The sequence below is a fragment of the Sparus aurata genome, chromosome 9 (assembly GCF_900880675.1).
Source record: "Sparus aurata chromosome 9, fSpaAur1.1, whole genome shotgun sequence".
In the NCBI taxonomy this organism is placed as follows: Eukaryota; Metazoa; Chordata; class Actinopteri; order Spariformes; family Sparidae; genus Sparus; species Sparus aurata.
Window position 1 is genome coordinate 17,497,172 of NC_044195.1, and position 18,760 is coordinate 17,515,931.

The 18,760-nt window shown below is 40.4% G+C and overlaps 1 protein-coding gene across 2 annotated transcripts in view; it reads left to right on the forward strand.

Annotated features, from left to right (window-relative positions):
- Window positions 1-18,760, forward strand: part of LOC115588337 (glypican-6-like) — a 117,969-nt gene that overhangs the window by 64,236 nt on the left and 34,973 nt on the right. The window lies entirely within an intron of this gene.

Sequence of the window (18,760 nt, forward strand, 5' to 3'; positions counted from 1 at the left end):
ACTCTAAAAGTGTTTACTTGACTTTGTGTTGTTTAAAAGCTCATTGGTTGGTTGTTCTTTTTGTTGGAGAATGTTCAGAAGCGGGCTGTTTTTAACCATTTTTGATGTTATTTATCAGGCTGCCTGCAGAAACGTTCCTCTCAGGTCATTTGAATATCAGTCGCATGCTGCGGTGATGAATATCGTCCACAGCAGTTTACACCCCACGTGTCATTATCATTTTTTTCGCGCTGACAGGTAGTCGACACCTGTGATGGAGCTTTTCCCTCCTGCACATTCACAATGTGCACAGCGAGACTTTAAGTAATGTATAAGTGAACTGGTTGACACTGCCACCGCTTTATTCGCAGCCCTGTTGCACCGGTGTTTACAGGCTGTTGTTGTTGTTCTCTCCAGAGAGACGTGTCACCACATTGGAAGTGATCTGCATCGATTCTATCGGCTCATTTCTTTTTAATTAGGTGATTTGTTTCACTTGGTAACTGGAGCCAGCCACAACCTCGCTGTTTATGAAAATTCAAGCCAGCAACATATCCTTTGCTTTGTGAAAAAAAAAAAAAATCCTCATAAATAAAATATTGGGTAGAAAAAAACCTTCGCCTAACACACCGTGTGAGTGAGCGGACAGCCAATGGCTCGAAGTCAGACTACACAAATAGACTAGAATATATATATATATGTATTTTTTTTTTCATGCTTTTACCGGCGTGCGTTAAAACACTGATACATCTCACATCTTCACACTTGACCAGAGAGGTGAGCTGATGCTCCCTTTCGCATCGCACTTCATCCAACCGGGCTCGACGACCCTTCTCCCGACGAGGGCTAAATGTGCTTCAGAATGTAGTGACCAGGCGATTCTATTAAGCATAATTGAATTCAGCGGTGTTAATGTTTAAAATAGATTGAACCATCTACAAAAGGAAGAGAGAGACAGAGGGCGCATGAGTGGGCGAGTGAGAGAGCAAGTGCATTGAAAGAACTAAAACTTCCATTCTATTGGATACTTGTGTAATATAATAGCATATAGAGCTAAAGCTTCAGACCTGAGTCTCCGTTAATAGTGACAGTTGTTATGATTTGTAGGTTGGTATTCTGGACCTGAAAGCAGACACCGAGACAGGGGAAAGGTTTAAAGGAATGCATTGGTTTGCTCAGGAGAAAGGGCTGTAGATGATGGCTCAGGCGAGTGGCACAGCAGGTGGTGTAGCTGAAGCTCGGGGTACTGGAAGCTAGAGGCTGAGATGGAGGCACAGAGGAGTTTGTCTTGCGTCAGAAGGTGCAGGAGGCTGTGGAGCTGGAACTCAGAGGTCACACAGGCTCTAGGAATGACGAGGAGATTTCAACAATTGCACATAAGGTTCAACAAAGAGTCGCAGGAGCAAAAAGTCACTAGTGGTTGCACGAGTCGTTTAGCCATAAATACCACAGCAATTGATAAAAACAATCTGGCAGCCAGTAGAGAGAAGACCAGAGTGTTTAAACTGGGATTAGATGGGCTGTGAGAGGCACCTCAGAGCACACAGAACCAAAACAAAAGTAGGAAGCAAAAAAAAAAAAAAAAATCACCACACGAAGATAGCCACCATGTCCTGTAACAGCAGCTCACCAAATGAAATAAACAGCGGTGGAGAAAGTATACAGATCTAAGTAAAAGTGCAAATACAACACTGTAAAAACACGTCCTTACAAATGAAAGCCCTGCTTTCTTAATGTCGCTTAAAATGGAAACACGTTCTCTTACTAGCAATTCCAAGTGGTATAAATGCTGGCAGTGTTTACCTCAGAGTAGCAACTACAAACAGCCGACGGGACAAAACATGCCGTTTTTTATTCATTCATTTAGTCCATAATGGAGACGTGAAAGCAGACAGAAACATTCGGAGGCTGCCAGCCTGACTTGATCGCCAGTCAGCTTCATTTTCCTGGGAGATTTCATGCCCGGTGGCAGACAGAACAGCACAGTGAATGTGAGGTTTTATAGAGAACCACTCTACATGCAGATGTTATTCCAAAGCAATCACCATTTACTTGATAATGACATGTGAAAGCAAAAAGAAAATGTCTATTGCCGGTTTAGGTAACAGTTAGTATAACATGTACTTAAAGTGAAAGTAATGTTAAAAATACCACCTGTTAGTGTGTAGCTATTATATGTGATACCAATGCATTGATGTTTAAGCAGCAATTTAAGGTTATCGTTGGTTGAGGTAGAGCTAGTCCTAACTATGTTGTATAGGACTGCAACTAATGATTATTATGATCAGTGTCCTTCCTCACCAGAGTTGTTCAGATGAATGACAGTTCATCAACACAACTGATAGCACAAACCTCATTAAAGTTGTTTTTTTTTTTTTTTTTAATCTTATTTTTATCTTATTTGATTTTGCTGTATTTTATTGCTTTCACTGTTTTTATTGTTTTCAATTGTTTTTATTGTTTTCAATTGTTTTTATTTATTCTTTTATTTATTACCTTCTGAAAAGCACTTTGGTACACCGAAAGGATTGTTGTAAAGGGCTGTATAAATAACGTACATTACATTACATTACAAGTACAAAGACGCCTTTAAGTTATTGTGTGAATTTTAGGAAAAAAGCAGCAGGTCCTCACATTTGGCAAGCCACAGCCAAGAAATCTTTGACGTGTACAGTATGCGTTTAAAAAAAAACATTAAAAAATGTTAATTTACATTCAATCAGATAATTAGTTAATTGACAAATCACTTCAGATATAATTGTAGATACTGCTGGGTAATTTCATCTGCAACAAAGTGTAACATTTTATAGCGCTGTTTTATATGCAAAAATCCTAAATGACTACCAACTCCAGCTGTCAGATAATTGTGATGCAAAAATGCAATCTTTCCCTTGTCAATGCACTTCAGTAGAAGTACAAAGTGTCATGGAAATAAGATATCAAAGCAAAGCACAAGCATCTCAGCTTAATTACAGTGCTTGATTTATATTTATTATATCCATGGCTGTACTTAATGGTTTATATTGAAAAAGGTTTTCAATTATTATCCTGTGAAACAAAGATGACAGAGAAGGTGATGATCGTTTGCTCTTACTGAATTTCATAAATCAATTGTCTTACAAAATTTGGCCTTAATGCCACATTTGATCACTGCTTAATTTCCCAGTGTAAATGCTGCATCTGTTGTGCGGTATTTAAAAATCTGAAGCCTTATTTCTTTTACTTTTTGCTGGTGATTGCCGTCTTGGTTTTTCATTAAATGCTTGGACCTATTATTTGAAATAACGATTGACTAGCACACAGATATCTTCATGAGCCTCTGTGCCCTCTGTGCATTCTGTATCAACGATTTATTAGATGGCCTCCAAGGCAACGGCAGACAGAAAGAGTCTTGGCATCTGATGTGCACCTAATCACACACCTGATTGTGCAATCAAAGCTACAGTAGATTTGAAATCAGAGTGCTTGAGCTCTCACCAGCAGCAGAATGCAACCACAGGTCTTTTCTTATTTGGTTGGCATTTAAGCTTCACAAACCTGCAACACCCACAGCTAAAGGAATGAAGTTTAATGGAATATTTAAACGTCTTACAGCTAGCTATCGTCATCAACTCGTGTGGGGTCCAATTTCTGACGTACTGTCAAAAGTAAATGAATGTCAAGTGTATCTGCAAACTAGCCGCATCCCCTGTTCTCTTTTGTGTTTTTCCTTCATGTGTGAGGTCTGAGTTTCAATACAGAGGATAGATAATTTTGAACAGCGACAACTAGAACAGTGGTGCCTAAAAGCCATTTTACCTGCACCTCTGGAGTTAAATGGATTTATAATGGTTGTTTGTACTGTCTAATCTTTGTGGCTTGTTTCACCACCCGTGGGCGGAAAATACAAAGCTGCACTGCAAAAGAAAGAAAAAAAAATCCACCTCTACAAATGGGTACAATTATTCTAGTGTCAAACAAAAAAATGTCAAAGAAATTGTGTAAAAAATCTGTCCTGTCTTTAAAGGTGTTACTGATAACATTCAACCGCTAAACGTAGCATTTCATCTTCCACCTCCGACTGCATCCACGTAACAACACTGCTGCTGTTCGAATCATCTGCCGTGTGCTTTTTGTTGCACTACCCAACATTTCTAATGCTAGCTAGCTAATGTTAACATTGCTACGCACGCTAACATTGCTCACGATAGCTAGCTAGCAATAATGTGGTACACACTGTAGAAGTCAGCCATTTAGAAAAAACAAAAAAAGCCACAAATTGGCCACTACCAACACTCTCTTGGCTCTGTTGGCTCACAAGCCTTGTTAGAAGCTGGAAACAACTGTCAGAATTCTTACAACTACTTTAATTGTTGTTACACAGAGATGAAAAAGACAATTGTTTTGGACATGACAACATTTTTTTTAATTATTGTCTAGGTAAATAGATACTGTTATTCTACACCTTTCTACAAGTGTGTAAGTAAGCAATCGTCAACAAGTTTTTGCTGTATCAAACAATCCCTTCTACCCTAAAAGATGGGGACAAAACCACAGCCCCCACTGGTTGCCTGGTAACTCGTCTTAAACAAGATACAGTATCAATCATAGTGTTTGTTCACAATAACTTCAGAGTAGATAAATCCAGCATCACCAGCTAGTATATATACAATTTAATTGTGTTTTTTCATGATTTAATTTCAAAGTATGTAAATCTAATTGATCCAAAATGCACATTTGATGCTTTCATATCTCATTTATATCAACACTGTCACTGCTGTTACATTGGGGACCTGATTTACTTGTTGGGCCACAGACTAAAGAAAATGCCAGCTTGAATTTACTTAATCTGAGATGTTAGTGTTGTGTTTATATTGAAGATGCTTACAAAGCTACACAGTACATGAATACATGCAGCAGAAACATTGCATAGGTCGACCCATCCTATTAAACTATGAATCTTTCAAAGAAAAATAAAACAGAAATAAAAACTGCAAGCAGTGATGAACGGGCCCTCGCAGTCCGCGCGCGCGTCGGGGCGTGCCGCCGTCCAAACGCGCCGCGGCTTAAGCCCCGTTCCTCGATCGTTGTTCACGGAGGCGGCAACCGCCTGCGTTTGGGACGGTGCACGCCGGGGGTGAATATCAGCCTCTTCTCCCAACGTGTGTTTGTAACGCGGTGGGTTGCCCCTGCCAGTATCAAGCGCTTTCAAGTGAAGTCAGAACAACTTCGTGCAATCCACAGAAATCCTAATGGGCTGCAGGTGAATGATTTCTAAAACATTTAATAATCGGGTACGTTTTGACAATCGATTCTGCACCGTTACGTTGTGTGAAGTGTTACGGCCTTCTCTAGATTGGAAGTGGGACAGAGAAGGGGGGGTTGTGGCTTGCAGTAAACTTCCTCCGCCCTAAATTCAAACCTGGGTCCACTGCGTATGTGGCATGCACTCCAACCACTCGACCACCGGCGCAGATAAGACACTGCCTTCTGTTGTCACCGTGAAGGCAGGAAGGCAGCGCATCATAGGGGAGGATGGAAGTGGAATGCCACAGATTTAGATAGCTAGTGGAGTGCAGCCAGATGTGATTCTTCCTTTTGGAAAGGGACAGCGGTCAAGTGACCAGGTTTGACGAGCGTCCTGCAGTAGCGGTGTTTAACCAAAGAACTCACTCAGTTGTTTCATATCGAAGTGGAATTCACTTCGTTCATCGCGGAAGAGTTGGGCAGAATCACAACTACACACATCTTGGTGTGTGCCACATTGACAGGGCAGACACAACACGCAAATGGCATTCTTAGCAAATTGGCTTATTTGAAAATTGTGTGCTGTGGCTGACTACCACTCACTTATCCATTATGTGGCTCAACCCATTACCATTCAAATATGCCCTGTTGTAACGTGCAATTCAGACAAAACTACCTGCAAATGCCATGTACATCTGACTATGTTTGTCATCACTGCACATAAATATGTGCAGAATAATGCTTCACTTGCCCTCTTTCAAAAATGTATTTATGGCTGTCTATCAGTGTCAAGCTTTTGATCTAAGTTCTGCTTTGTTTACCAGTTTTTATTCCAAGAAGTGCATGCTGCCACCTTTTGAAGTTTCAATAAAATCTGATGAATATGCGGCTGACTTACTGGAATTGAATGGAATCATTCAGAGGTTAGCTAGATGGGATGCAAATGCCATGTACATCTGACTATGTTTGTCATCACTGCACATAAATATGTGTAGAATAATGCTTTACTTGCCTTCTTTCAAAAATCTATTTATGGCTGTCTATCAGTGTCAACTTTTTGATCTAAGTTCTGCTTTGTTTACCAGTTTTTATTCCAAGAAGTGCATGCTGCCACCTTTTGAAGTTTCAATAAAATCTGATGAATATGCGGCTGACTTACTGGAATTGAATGGAATCATTCAGAGGTTATCTAGATAGGATACATGTGCCTTGAAAGACAACAGTGCCATATAGTGGCGACTTGTATCACGTACACCATACATTCATGTGCTTCTAAGCTAAATAGACCACTTCCTGTTGGACTGAGAGTGTGGGTGTAAATGAGTCATTTGTGCGTCTTGTCATAACACACATGCATGCCAAATTTCATTCATGTACATGCATGTAGGGCGCCAAAATTGACTGCAATAAAACTTACTTCATGTTTCCAGTGGGTTTCCAGTGGGTGGCGCTATGGATATGACACAGTATTGATGCACAGATCTATTCAGGGCGACTCCCTCTAGATTCCCTCTAGATTTGGCCGAGCCAGGAAATAGCATGAAGGAGATATCAGGACTTGATGCTTCATGGCGAAGGATTGTTATGGCGGGCTCCGCAACTGCCAGCAGGAATGACGTAGGATAAAGGTTTTAATAACTTTTCATCTTCAAGGTCAGAGGATGCTACTGAGTGACTTTGAAGTCGGTGGTGTTACATCTGTAGGAGGAGATAATTTAAGTACGAAGATTGGCAATATTTCAAAATGGCGTCCAAAATCAAAATGGCCGACTTAGTATTGATGCTGAGATTTATTTGGGGAGACAGCCTCTACACTAAATAGAAGTTTGTTGTGGATAGGTAATTGTATGTTAAAGTTATAAAGCCTTGATGTTTGACCGCGAGGGGAAAAAATGGTTTCCACCGCCCCGCCCACTAAAGCATGTCGCAGCTGAAAGATTTTAATAACTTTTGTTCTCCAAGGCATGAAGAAAATTACTGAGTTAATGTTAAGACTGTGGTGTTTAAGCTCTAGGACAAGATAATTTTCTAAGTAGGCATGAATTTGTCAAAAATTTCCGCCACACATCTAAATAACTGACTTCCTGTTGTAGTGAGAGTAAGCATCCAAATGGGTTTTTTGTGCGTCTGGTCATGATGAAGGTGCGTACCAATTTGCGTCCTTCTATGTACAAGTAGGAGGCGGGGCATCACAATAGGGGGCGCTACAGAGCCCACGCGTCACCACCACGCCCCATGACCACACAGATCTCATCAGGGCGACTCCCTCTGCATTCCTGAGAGATTTGGCCGAGATAGGAAATTGTATGAAGAAGTTATGAGGACACGATGCTTTACGGCGAAGGATTCGAATTGCCCGCTCCACTGTGGCCAGCAGGTATGACGTAGGATGAAGATTTTAATAACTTTTCATCTTCAAGGTCAGAGGATGCTACTGAGTGACTTTGAAGTCGGTGGCGTTACGTCTGTAGGAGGAGATAATTAAGTACGAAGATTGTCAATATTTCAACATGACGGCCAAAATCAAAATGGCAAACTAAGTATTGATGCTGAGATGTGTTCGGGGAGACACCCTCTACACTTACGAGCAGTTTGGTGTGGATAGGAAATTGTATGTTGAAGTTATAAAGCCTCGATGCTTGACCGCGAGGGAAAAAAATGGTTTCCACCGCCCCGCCCACTAAAGTATGTCGCAGCTGAAAGATTTTAATAACTTTTGTTCTCCAGGGCATGAAGAAAATTACTGAGTTAATGTGAAGACTGTGGTGTTTAAGCTCTAGGACAAGATAGTTTTCAAAGTAGGCATGAATTGGACAAAAACGCCGCCACACATCTAAATAGCAGACTTCCTGTTGGAGTGACAGTATGGTCCCACCAGACTTTTTTGTGCGTCTGCTCATGAGGAATCTGCGTATTGAATTTCGTTCTTCTACGCACTTGTGGGAGGCGGGGATGAACATTAGGGGGCGCTACAGAGCCCGCAGGTCACGACCTCGCCCAACGACATTAAATTATCAAATTTTTCGCCAGATGTGATGTATATTCCAAATTTGGTGAGTTTTTGAATATGTTCAGGCATCCAAAACTGCAGTCAAAGCGCAGAAGAATAATAATTTCTGTCCTACCAATAACAATAGGGACCTCACAGGTCGATGACCTGCTCGGGCCCTAATAAACAAGTTTGCAGATGACACATAACTCAGCTATGCAAACCAACTGCCAACCATCTACCCAGAAGTGACTGTTGCTGTTGGCATGACTTATTCCACTGGTCGATTTAATTAATACAAATGAATGCTCATTACAAGTAAAAACACCTTGGATCTGTATTTTATTTTTTTTATTTTACTTTTTTTTTTTTGTTAATGTTTTTACTTGTTTTTGAGGTGGGATTTTTCCAGTGTAGCATTATATTAAACAGAGAGAGATGAGAGTAGTATTGATCTTGGGTCCAGATCCAGTCGCTAACACCTGCCTCACTCTCTTTTTAACTCAACCACACACACACACACACACACACACACACACACACACACACACACACACACACTCCTGTATTAGTCCAAGAAGCCACACTATTGGCATATGACTCTCAGATTCTACTATAGTCATACAGTATATTATTGTTTAATTTTTTTTGTATAATATATGTATATTTTCAACATAGTGGCTAATTAACATTGTCAGGAAATGATTATCATGACAGGACATTTTTAGCAATAAAAATGCCAAAATTCACTATAGTGGGAATTTAAATTAAGAAGCTAATATGAGGCTTCAGCTGAGTTAGTCAAATCTCGTGTGGATCATCATCCTGGTAGTCACGACTATCAGACGGCATAGACATCTTGGCCCGGAAAACAGTAAGCAAAGGAATACAAACATAGACTTTTGCACGATAAAACCAGTGCTCTTGAAGGTTTTCACTTAATTTGTTACTAAATTCTTGAGTTATTAAAACGACTTTTGAACATCTTTTGAGTCCAGTTACTTTGGTCTGATGGAATAAAAAAAAATGAATAAATAGATGTTTAAGATATTATTGAGAAAACTGACTGCTGAGGATATTACATTATAACATATACCTTCCACACACGCAGGAGATATTTCTGGCGGAGTAAGGACCCGTCCTGTGCCACCCTTTTACGTCATCCGTCTGCAAAAGTCAGACAAATATTGTAGAACATATTGCGCTCCTTCACAAGGCAGCAAGGGGTGAGCATTGTGCTCTTCTCACTCTGTTTTATGTGCAGAGGCATCTGTAGCGACAACATTAATTTCCATTTTGTTTTATTGTTTTATAGTTCCCCGCTTTCCTAATCACTCACTGCTACATGAGGATATGGCTGAGTGGGTCTAATTACAGATTCACTTCCCACCTGTGCAATCACAAATCTGCACAAAGAGAGAACATTTTTGTGGAGAGAGAGAAATTGTTCTCTCTGGTGTCTTTATGAGCAGCGGGGCCTATCGTTGTCTTCACTTGGAGCAGCTCCATTGTCTTTGTGTCCGGATCATATCAGAGTTTCGTGGAGGTGATATGCTCTGTAACATGCTGCTTTTAGTAAAAAAAAGGATGCTCATTGGGGGCATGAACATCTTTAACATATTTGTTAGCTAAATAGTTGAAACACTGGTGTCAGCATTCATAAGCGGAAATTCCATGACATCTACAACACCATAAAAGGCATGATCCACTTTTGAATGCTTCACTCAGATAATGCTGCTTAGTTTCGGCACAGTACAGCTTCAGCATCACTCCAGTATATGGTGTGAACACACTGTTTAGTATTCCCTTTATCACTTCACTGGTAATATGTGCCGTAACGATGGAAAAGGAGTGATAAGTAGTGTAGGACGCTTTATTTTATTTCATTTTTTTCTGAGTTGCTTTTGCTGACATGCTAAATCCATGATGATCGTGCTAACATTTGCTAATTAGCAGTAAGCCATGGACAGTAGTGGACATAGTGGATGGGGTTTGTGGGTCTGAGAAGTAAAGCCAATGTAGAAGTTGTCTAAACCTGCATTCTTTCTAATGGGCCACAGGGGGTGACTCCACTGGTTCCCAGCAAAAGTCTGAAGTCACCGAAGCTTATGAGAAAATTACCATACTCACAGTGTTTATTAGTTATTAATTAATTAATTGCTAGTTAAAAGACTTTTGTACTCCGGCATGATGTTCGTTTTGTCAATGGCTCTATATAGAGTAAAAACAGATGATAAAGGACGGTATGCTTTAGGGCATAGCCGCCTTATGATTGACAAATGCCACAGGTTCACAGTCAGAGGAAGCCTGTGAGCAGAGTGAAGCAGTAAGAGTTTCTGTTCTTTAGTCCTGGAGCTGTTAGTTCCCCACACTCATAGCTGCTCCAGGCCATTTTCGCTCATTATCACTTGCTTACCGCTTACCACTTTGCTTTGTATTTTAATTTCAGTTTAAGACTGTAGCCTTGCATCTGCAATATGTGAGCTGCCAAAACCACATTTTCCAAGTAGAAAAAATGTATTTCAAGATACAGTTAGATGCATTCTGGGTCTGGCAAGCTTCGGACTCATAATGTGAGCCGTACCGGAGCAAAAAATGGAACAGGAGATAAGGTGACGCTCCAGCTTTTGAGAAAAAGTGCTCTGCGTTCCATCCAAGCTCCTCCCACTCACGCTCCATGCTCACTGCTCACTTCCGCTCAACTCACATGCCCTGATCAGATCCAATCAGCATCCTTCCCACCTACAGCATCTCATCCAAATATGGTCATCTGGCCCTGGAAAAATCAAAATGGTGACGGCCGTAATGAAAAACTTCCAGGCTTTAAAATGGCAGTCCACAAACCAGTGGGTTACATGATGGCAGGCAAACACAGAGTGCAGCTGCACTGCAGAAAAAGGAAGGCTGTAATATAAGAAATAAGCACAGGGTTTAAGGAGAAAATTACCTAATATTAGTGAGATTGTCCGTCCATGCAGTAAGATATTTCTAGTAGACAGGAAATCTTGAAACAAGTCGGTTCAGTAGGCATGAGCGTTCAAAGGTTTGAAATAAGTGGAAGATGCTGGTTGTAAGGTCAAACTACTTGAGATCAGATATGCTTCAGCATAGCAATAAGTGAAATACTACACAGAATGTTAGCCGGTCATTCTACATTCAAAATATTGGCATTCTTAATTTTAGCACAGTGGAAAAAAAAAAAAAATTGATGTTTTGATATTTACCCATAAATATCTGGTATATCAAATTAACGGTAACTGACACAAATGTAAGATTTGCTGGCCAATTGAGAAATAAATTAATATTTGTGATCGATTAATTAATCAATATATAACATGAATCTACAAACTTGAAACTAATACATGACTGAATCAAATATTTCCAAATCTAAGATTTAAATCTTGGCAAGCACAGAACACAGAAAAAAGAACAATACAAATCAAAGAATTGAGAAAATAGATATTTTAACCTGGTGATGGAACTGGATTTTGTACTAGGTTTCTTGAAAAGTTTGTTAAAACAAAGAATACTTTTATGCTTTTAATTTCTTTAAAGTTTTTTTTTTCTTTAAATATGTAGGATTCATGATTATTAAATGTTTTTCATGATCGGATCACAGAAGGAAGATTAACACTATGCCCACAAAGTTAGGGAAATTTGGGATTCTAGCAGACCCAACATTTTGCACCTTGATAATACAATATACTAAAATCTGTGTTTGCCTTTAGTCATTGGGCCACCACTGAGTTTCAGTTTTAGCCCTCCAAGGGAAATTTTTTTTAAAAAATGTCGGGAAGAACATGAATGTTTGTAGCAAATTTCACGCCAATCCATCTCAGATATTTCAGCCGTGACAACAGTGGTCCAGTGACTGACAGACCTGCAGTGCCATGCACACATCGATGTCACTATAGTAAAAACCTTCTGCCTTCACCTAAATAGACTGCATTTACAGCGATAAGCTGCATTCTCTCGGCTCCTGTGAGCAACACCTGTCCAAGATTCCCATTATTTTTTCTTGTGGATGTGATATGGTCGACCAGAGCAGCACCTGTTTAATGGGGATCTTTCAGTTCAATATTCATCTGTATGTTTGAGGTAAGGGGCATTTCCCAACAGAGCAGGGGTCCATTTCACAAAGCAGGTTCAACAAACTCTGAGTCTAACCCTGAACTCTGAGTTGATCTACTCTGAGATAGGAAACTCTGAGTTTTCGGTTCCAGAACAGTTGATTTGAGTTAGTTTGATCAACTCGGAGTAGTTTAACCTGGAGTTAAGCACGTGCACCACAAGTATAAAAAGACAGCATCAATGGAGCCCTGATTCGACGAGTCACCATGGCAACGGGGAAGAGGAGGGCTACGTTTTTCACCCCACTGGAAATGTAAATATTAATGCGCTCATACAGTGAGTTTGAGCACGTTTTTAGAAGGAAGTGTAACACCGCTGCAGCAGCAAAAGAGAGGGAGACGGCGTGGGAGAACATTGGTGCTCGGGTCAATGCGTAATTTTAAATGAAGTCCTTTGCAATCACAATAATATTACAGGGGGAAACTGCTTGAGTGATAGCCTATTAATTTATTTCATTTAGGTGCAACCCCGGCTGAGAAGCGCACTTGGCTGCAGCTTAAGATGAAACATAAAAACATTAGACCTCGGCATAATCTCATGGGGGTACCTCATTTTGTTCATGTTTTACATTGTAAAGTAAATATTAAGTGGCTGTGTGACTGTACAGTTGTTTTATCCCCAACATGTTTTCAACACTGTTTTCACACACATAAATGTCTTCTCATCTATATCATGTTCTGTTAAATAATTAAGCCTATTTAAACTAACACAGACGGGTGGTGGCCCAGCACCGCCACCTCTAACGGAGGCAGAGGAGCTGAAAATGATAAAAATGGGTATAGCCGTTTCAGGGCGAGGCACACTTTTCTGACCGCTCTGCATACAGTTGCCTTGCTCAAGTGCTCTGCATCTCCGAAGTTGTATAAAAAAAACTCCCATTTGCAAAAAAACGCAGCGCAACACACAATATCTGCTGGGATGTGAGAGGATGACTTCGGTTGGTAATGTTGGAAATGTAAGGACGGATTAGGTTGTGTGTGTAAATGATGGACTGTGACGTGAAACGGTACCGCTCAAAAAGATAATTGTCTGGAAATGCAAGAACATCTATGCGCGTCTGATAATCATCTCCCGACGAATATTTAATTCTCTGCGCAGTAATGCTGCACCTTCATCCACAGGATTATTATCAAAAGGACATGCCATGGTAGTGAAAATAGTCGCCACCTAATATAACTTTGAATGTAGGCCTACTGACTGATTTTTGCAATGATCAATGAGAACTATACTACGCCAAAACTCGCCTGCTGACTGAATGAATGAGGAAATCAAATACCGTGTGTGGCTGAAAGAGGGCGGAGACAGAGAGAAACTCGAGGTTTGTTGAGAAAAACCTGGTCCCGACCAGGTTAGTTTCAGAGAGTATGTTACCATGGTAACTGACCGAGGGCTTAAGTTACCTCTCTCTGTGAAACAGGCTGGAGTTACCCCTCTTTCTCCGGTTTGAGTTACCTCCCTTTGTGAAACGGAAAACTAAGAGTTTCCCTCATTTCAGGGTTAACAGACTCAGAGTTTTCACTAAACCTGCTTTGTGAAACGGACCCCAGATGTTCTCATACAGGGCTACACATCTATAGCATATTGTTATCGTCCATCTTGTAGAAATACTCGTGTATATTTCTCGTTGTGTTCTTATTTTTACAGTCATGATGTGCTCTTTTTAATCCTTGCATCATGAGAATACTTTTCATATGCAGTATATTGACCTTTTATGTGAATGTCGTCATCAAGTCACCTAAGTTTGATAAAGCAGAGAAGCATTGTGCTGTACTGTCTGGAGAAATTGACTTTCAATATCAAGTTTTTATAGAAAAAGAAGTTATCATTTTGAAAAGTGTTTTAAGGGTTTGTAAGAAAAATGAATTTCTGGTAGTATGAGTGGGCTGTCTCTGTTTCATTGTTGATAATACTTTGACAGTGGAAGCTTATTTTTGTTCTTATTTTAACGTGAAAGCGTGTGCGTGCATACCAATGTATGTGTGTCCGTCTGTGCACAAATGTGTTTGTTCAAGGACTTTTTTATCAGGACAAAGTATGACCAGGGAACAACATGCATTTTTTTTTCTTTCCCATTTCTATACCGTTTCATACGCCACCATTCGTTGGTTGACTGAACCACAGATGAGCAATGCTTTACAGAATCCAAATTACACTAGAGCCATTTTTCATTCTCCGGAGCTTTTCACAGGCAAAGAGCCATAGATGGCCCTGTTCACTTTCCTTATTTTTCCTTGTCTGCTGGAGGTTGCCGCTGGCTGACATAGCCTGAATTTAAGTGGACATCAATCTCGATAAAGAGGCAGAGCCCAGAGTAATATTACCTCCTCAGATTTTTTTTTAGCTGTTTAGCAAGACAGCACAAATAAGCATGTTTCACATCACAAACTGAAACATTAACCTCCAGTATGGAACTAAATCATACGGGATCACGCTGTGGGTTTTTTTTCGCAGCATGGTGTCATTTAGTTTTACACGTCTATATCCAGTTAGGCAGAGGTCTCAGTTGTTGTTTTAAAACCCCCTCGGCTCAGAATAGGACAAGATATGTCTATTTGCATGGCTGTGTCGTGATGATAAAAAGATTTCCTCCGGCTGGCCGATGGCCTATCTCGGGTGATGCAGGGGAAAATTTGGCTCAGAAGTGGCAGCCATGCCACAGCGGACTGGACTTCATGCACTCCTCATAAATGAGAGTCATTAATTCTCTATGTAGGTAGAGTTTTTCCACATGCAGGAGCCCCCCTCCTCCTAGGGGACAAACCCTGGCCTGACACAACCCAATCAGCACCACTTCTCCTTCTCCCTGCTCTCGTCTTCCTCTCTCTCCTACGTCTCCATCTGCTCTCCCTCAGTTATATATGAAGACAAAGATCCCAGCTCCCCCTGTTTGTCGAGCCCATCTGATAAGTTGCAGATAAGTCACCATTGTTGGGAAAGATTGCCGTCGTCTCGGATGCTAGAGGCACTCGTTTTTTTTTTTCTCTTATTACGGTATAAAGTATGAGTTGTTCCCAGTTGGCTCCCTTGACCTAAATTTCAGTATTTACGTTTGAATTCTGATTTTTTTATGTGTGTGTGTGTTTGTCATAAAGTAAAAAGACATACCTGAGGCAGTTGAATGCATTTACATCCTAAACAGATTAAATAGCGAGCTGTATGGCAATGAAATTCAAATTATTTTCAAGAAAAGAACACAAAAAGAAAGTATTAAGCCGCAATTGTGTCAAGAGGCACATTATGGCAACTGATTAGCATCAAAGCTAATAGACAATGCTAGCAATTATCTATATGTTGTTGTTTTTGTTTTTGCTTCATTGTTCTGCTAGTGCAAGTGTCATCCACACTTAGACCATATGGTTACACAGCAGTGCGATTGAAGTGCTACTAGTTGGCACTGATACAGTCTGTATATTAAAATCTCGGCGAGCATCACAGGCTATTTGCAGTCCACAGTGTAAACAAACAGAAGAGCTCTTCAAAGGCTCAGACTTCAACATAATTTGAGAGGAAATGGAGCCAGAGCTGAGCTAATGTTTCTCAGCTCTTTTCCTCTGCCATTAGTGATCACAGGTCCCCGAAGAATGAGCTGGACAGGCCCGCTATCAAAGAAAGCAGGAATAATTTAGATTTTTTTTTTTCTGTCACGTACACTATTTGCCTCTGATTTTCCCATTTAACATTTGTTTCTAGCGGATTTTATCGATTCATTTTCACAGATATGTTGGGTTTTTTTCACAGTTTCGTTTAACGCTTTGTATTCCGTTCTCTGGAATATTATCTGTGCCGTCACAGTTTGGGAATAAATTATAAAGGCTTACTTCAAAAACCTGGTACTTCACCCCGGATGGGCGTGTTTTTGCAGGACATTACACTGCATGCTTCAGGGAGCTCCGTGACTGACTCAGTCTGTGCTCTGGATGCACTTTGTTCTCAAAGATTTGTGTATTTGATCTCATATCTGTTCTCATGGACAGTGATAATCTGCATTCTGCCAGAAAGCATTTGGGAGAGGTAGGCGTTATATAGTATAAAAATGCACATTACATTCCACACAAGTTGGTCCAGTATGAACAGATCCCGCTCGGGAGACTAGAATTTGTGTCCAGCGGGTAAATTAGAATTTTGTTTTATGGAATGACACTTTAGACAAAGTGAATTAATCGTTTTCAGGTGTCAAATATTCTCAGCTCTCAGTCACAGCTTGGTGAGGATTAAACCTCGGTTAGGTTTAGGCAATAAAACTTCTTGGTTATGTTTAGTAGGGTGGTGTGAACAGCAAGCCATACGCAGCATATAAGTATTGTTGAAAAACAACATGCTGCATACTTCATTTAAGTGCAGTTTAATAAACCGTCAAAAGCATGTGAGGAGCCATTGATTTTGTAACCTCCAAATTACAGCGTGGCCTTATTTAGTCAGGAGGTAATTGAAGAGTCATTACGACAGCCTGCCGGTGAGGTCTTGTCCTGGGAGGTCTGTGGATGGAGAAACCTCTCCTGACGGACTGCCTAAGTGCTGTCTCCAGATCTGGGTCTTGCTCAGTTATGAGTTAGTGGTTTGGCGATGTCCAACTCCCCCCGTGGCATGTCAGTCAAACGCAGAACTGCCATTACAGAGACACATTAGGGCTGAGAGCACTTAAGCGCCATTTCATGGCAATATCAATTAACTCACTTAGCCTCTAAAGGGCAACAGCTGTTTCCTAACTAGTTTGAGTGAAATCTGAACCACCGCAGCCGGAAATATTAAATATTTTGAATGCTGATTCTTTACACGAGAGGATCTACCTACTTAATTAAAAGTGATGAAAGCAAAAACTGATTGTTTGGAGGTGATAATGTTAAGTGCCTCATGTTCGACAAGGCCTTCTGGCTCGTGTCCACACAAGGACATTAATGAGCCGTTGACCTTATAGTGTTCATTTCCCACAGAGGATGTAAATAAATGCTTGGCTTTTCAAAAGTTCTATTGAATCAATGACTCATCAGCGGTTTTTGATGCACGCCGCATAACCAAATTTTGTCGACTTGATTGAGTTGATCTGCATAAAAATTGAGTTTGCCCCAAGAAGCGTTCATGCTTCATAAGTGTCTTCATAATTGTGTGTTGCTGGAGTATGAGGAGATGGAGGAGGTAATTGACAATGCTGTGTAGTAATCAGAAAGCAGCACGCGTCAGTTTGCTGCTTGAGACTATGACCTTTGGTGAAACGTTGCATAAGAAGCTAACAATTCATTATTGGTTTGCTTTAATGTATTGATTCATTAGTCTTTTAAATGTCAGGAAGTAGCGATTTCTCTGAGCCCATGTGACCTCTCCAGGTTGCTTGTTTTATCCAACCAACAGCCAAACGTATTCAGATAAAGCCCAGTAAATCATCACATTTTAGAACCTGGAACCAATTAGTTTTTTACATGACAATTTGCGTAAACATTTATCAAATTAATTGGTGATGAGTCTGTTTTCAGCAAACTGATTTTTTTACTAATCAGATAGGTATAAATCCGAATGAATTGAAGCCTGCTGTGGAAATGGACCCGCTTGTCTCTTTGCTCCTCTGCAGAATCGACCTTTTGTGCGAGCTGACAGAGCCTGACACACAGCAACGAGAGAAAACACGAGCAACGAGAGAAAACAGACACAAATAAGGAAAACATATTCACCAGCTTGACAACTTATGCATTGCATTTCGCAGGGCGCTTCATATATACGACAAACACAAGCGGATACAACAGAACCGCGTCGACAAGATGCAAGCAATCATGTAAAACACCAGCAGATACAAACAAAAAGTACAAGCAAACATAGAAACAGTGTACACGAGTGGAGTGAGCTGTGACATACTAGAAATGTATCCAAGGACATGAGTGAAAGCAGCTTCAAGTGTTATGTTTGTTATCATTTTTTTTTTCATTACATCTTACTAATGTGTAATCAGATTTGAATATGCTTGTATATTTTGTATTTTCTTGTCAAAATACTAAATGCTTTAGAGGTGGTCAGTTACTCTCCAATGCAATCAATTCCCGGTTAGATGGAAGGAGACACACTATTCTTCATTGTTTTTTCTTTGCCTTCCTTCAGTGTTGTTTATGTTCCTGTGCATGTAAAAGATCTTGAAAGTTAAAAAAAAAAGTCAAAATCAACAGAAGCTCCTCTTTCTTTCCCACTGAAAAAAAAAATGCTCCTGGAACGCCTCATCAGTCTAGTCCCGCCTTTAATTCCGTGACTTTGTGACATCACACTACGTTGCCATGTCACACATTTTCATAATCTAGGCCAAGTGGCTCATTTGGCACGTAAGAAATTGCTTTAGCACAGCTGCTCTGTGCTTTTGTTTGCAGTGCTGGGTCAGGCGTGTGTGAGCTGACCAATCAGATCAGACTGGAAATTTCCCTTAAAGAGAAAGAAGGTTAAAACAGAGCGTTTCAGACA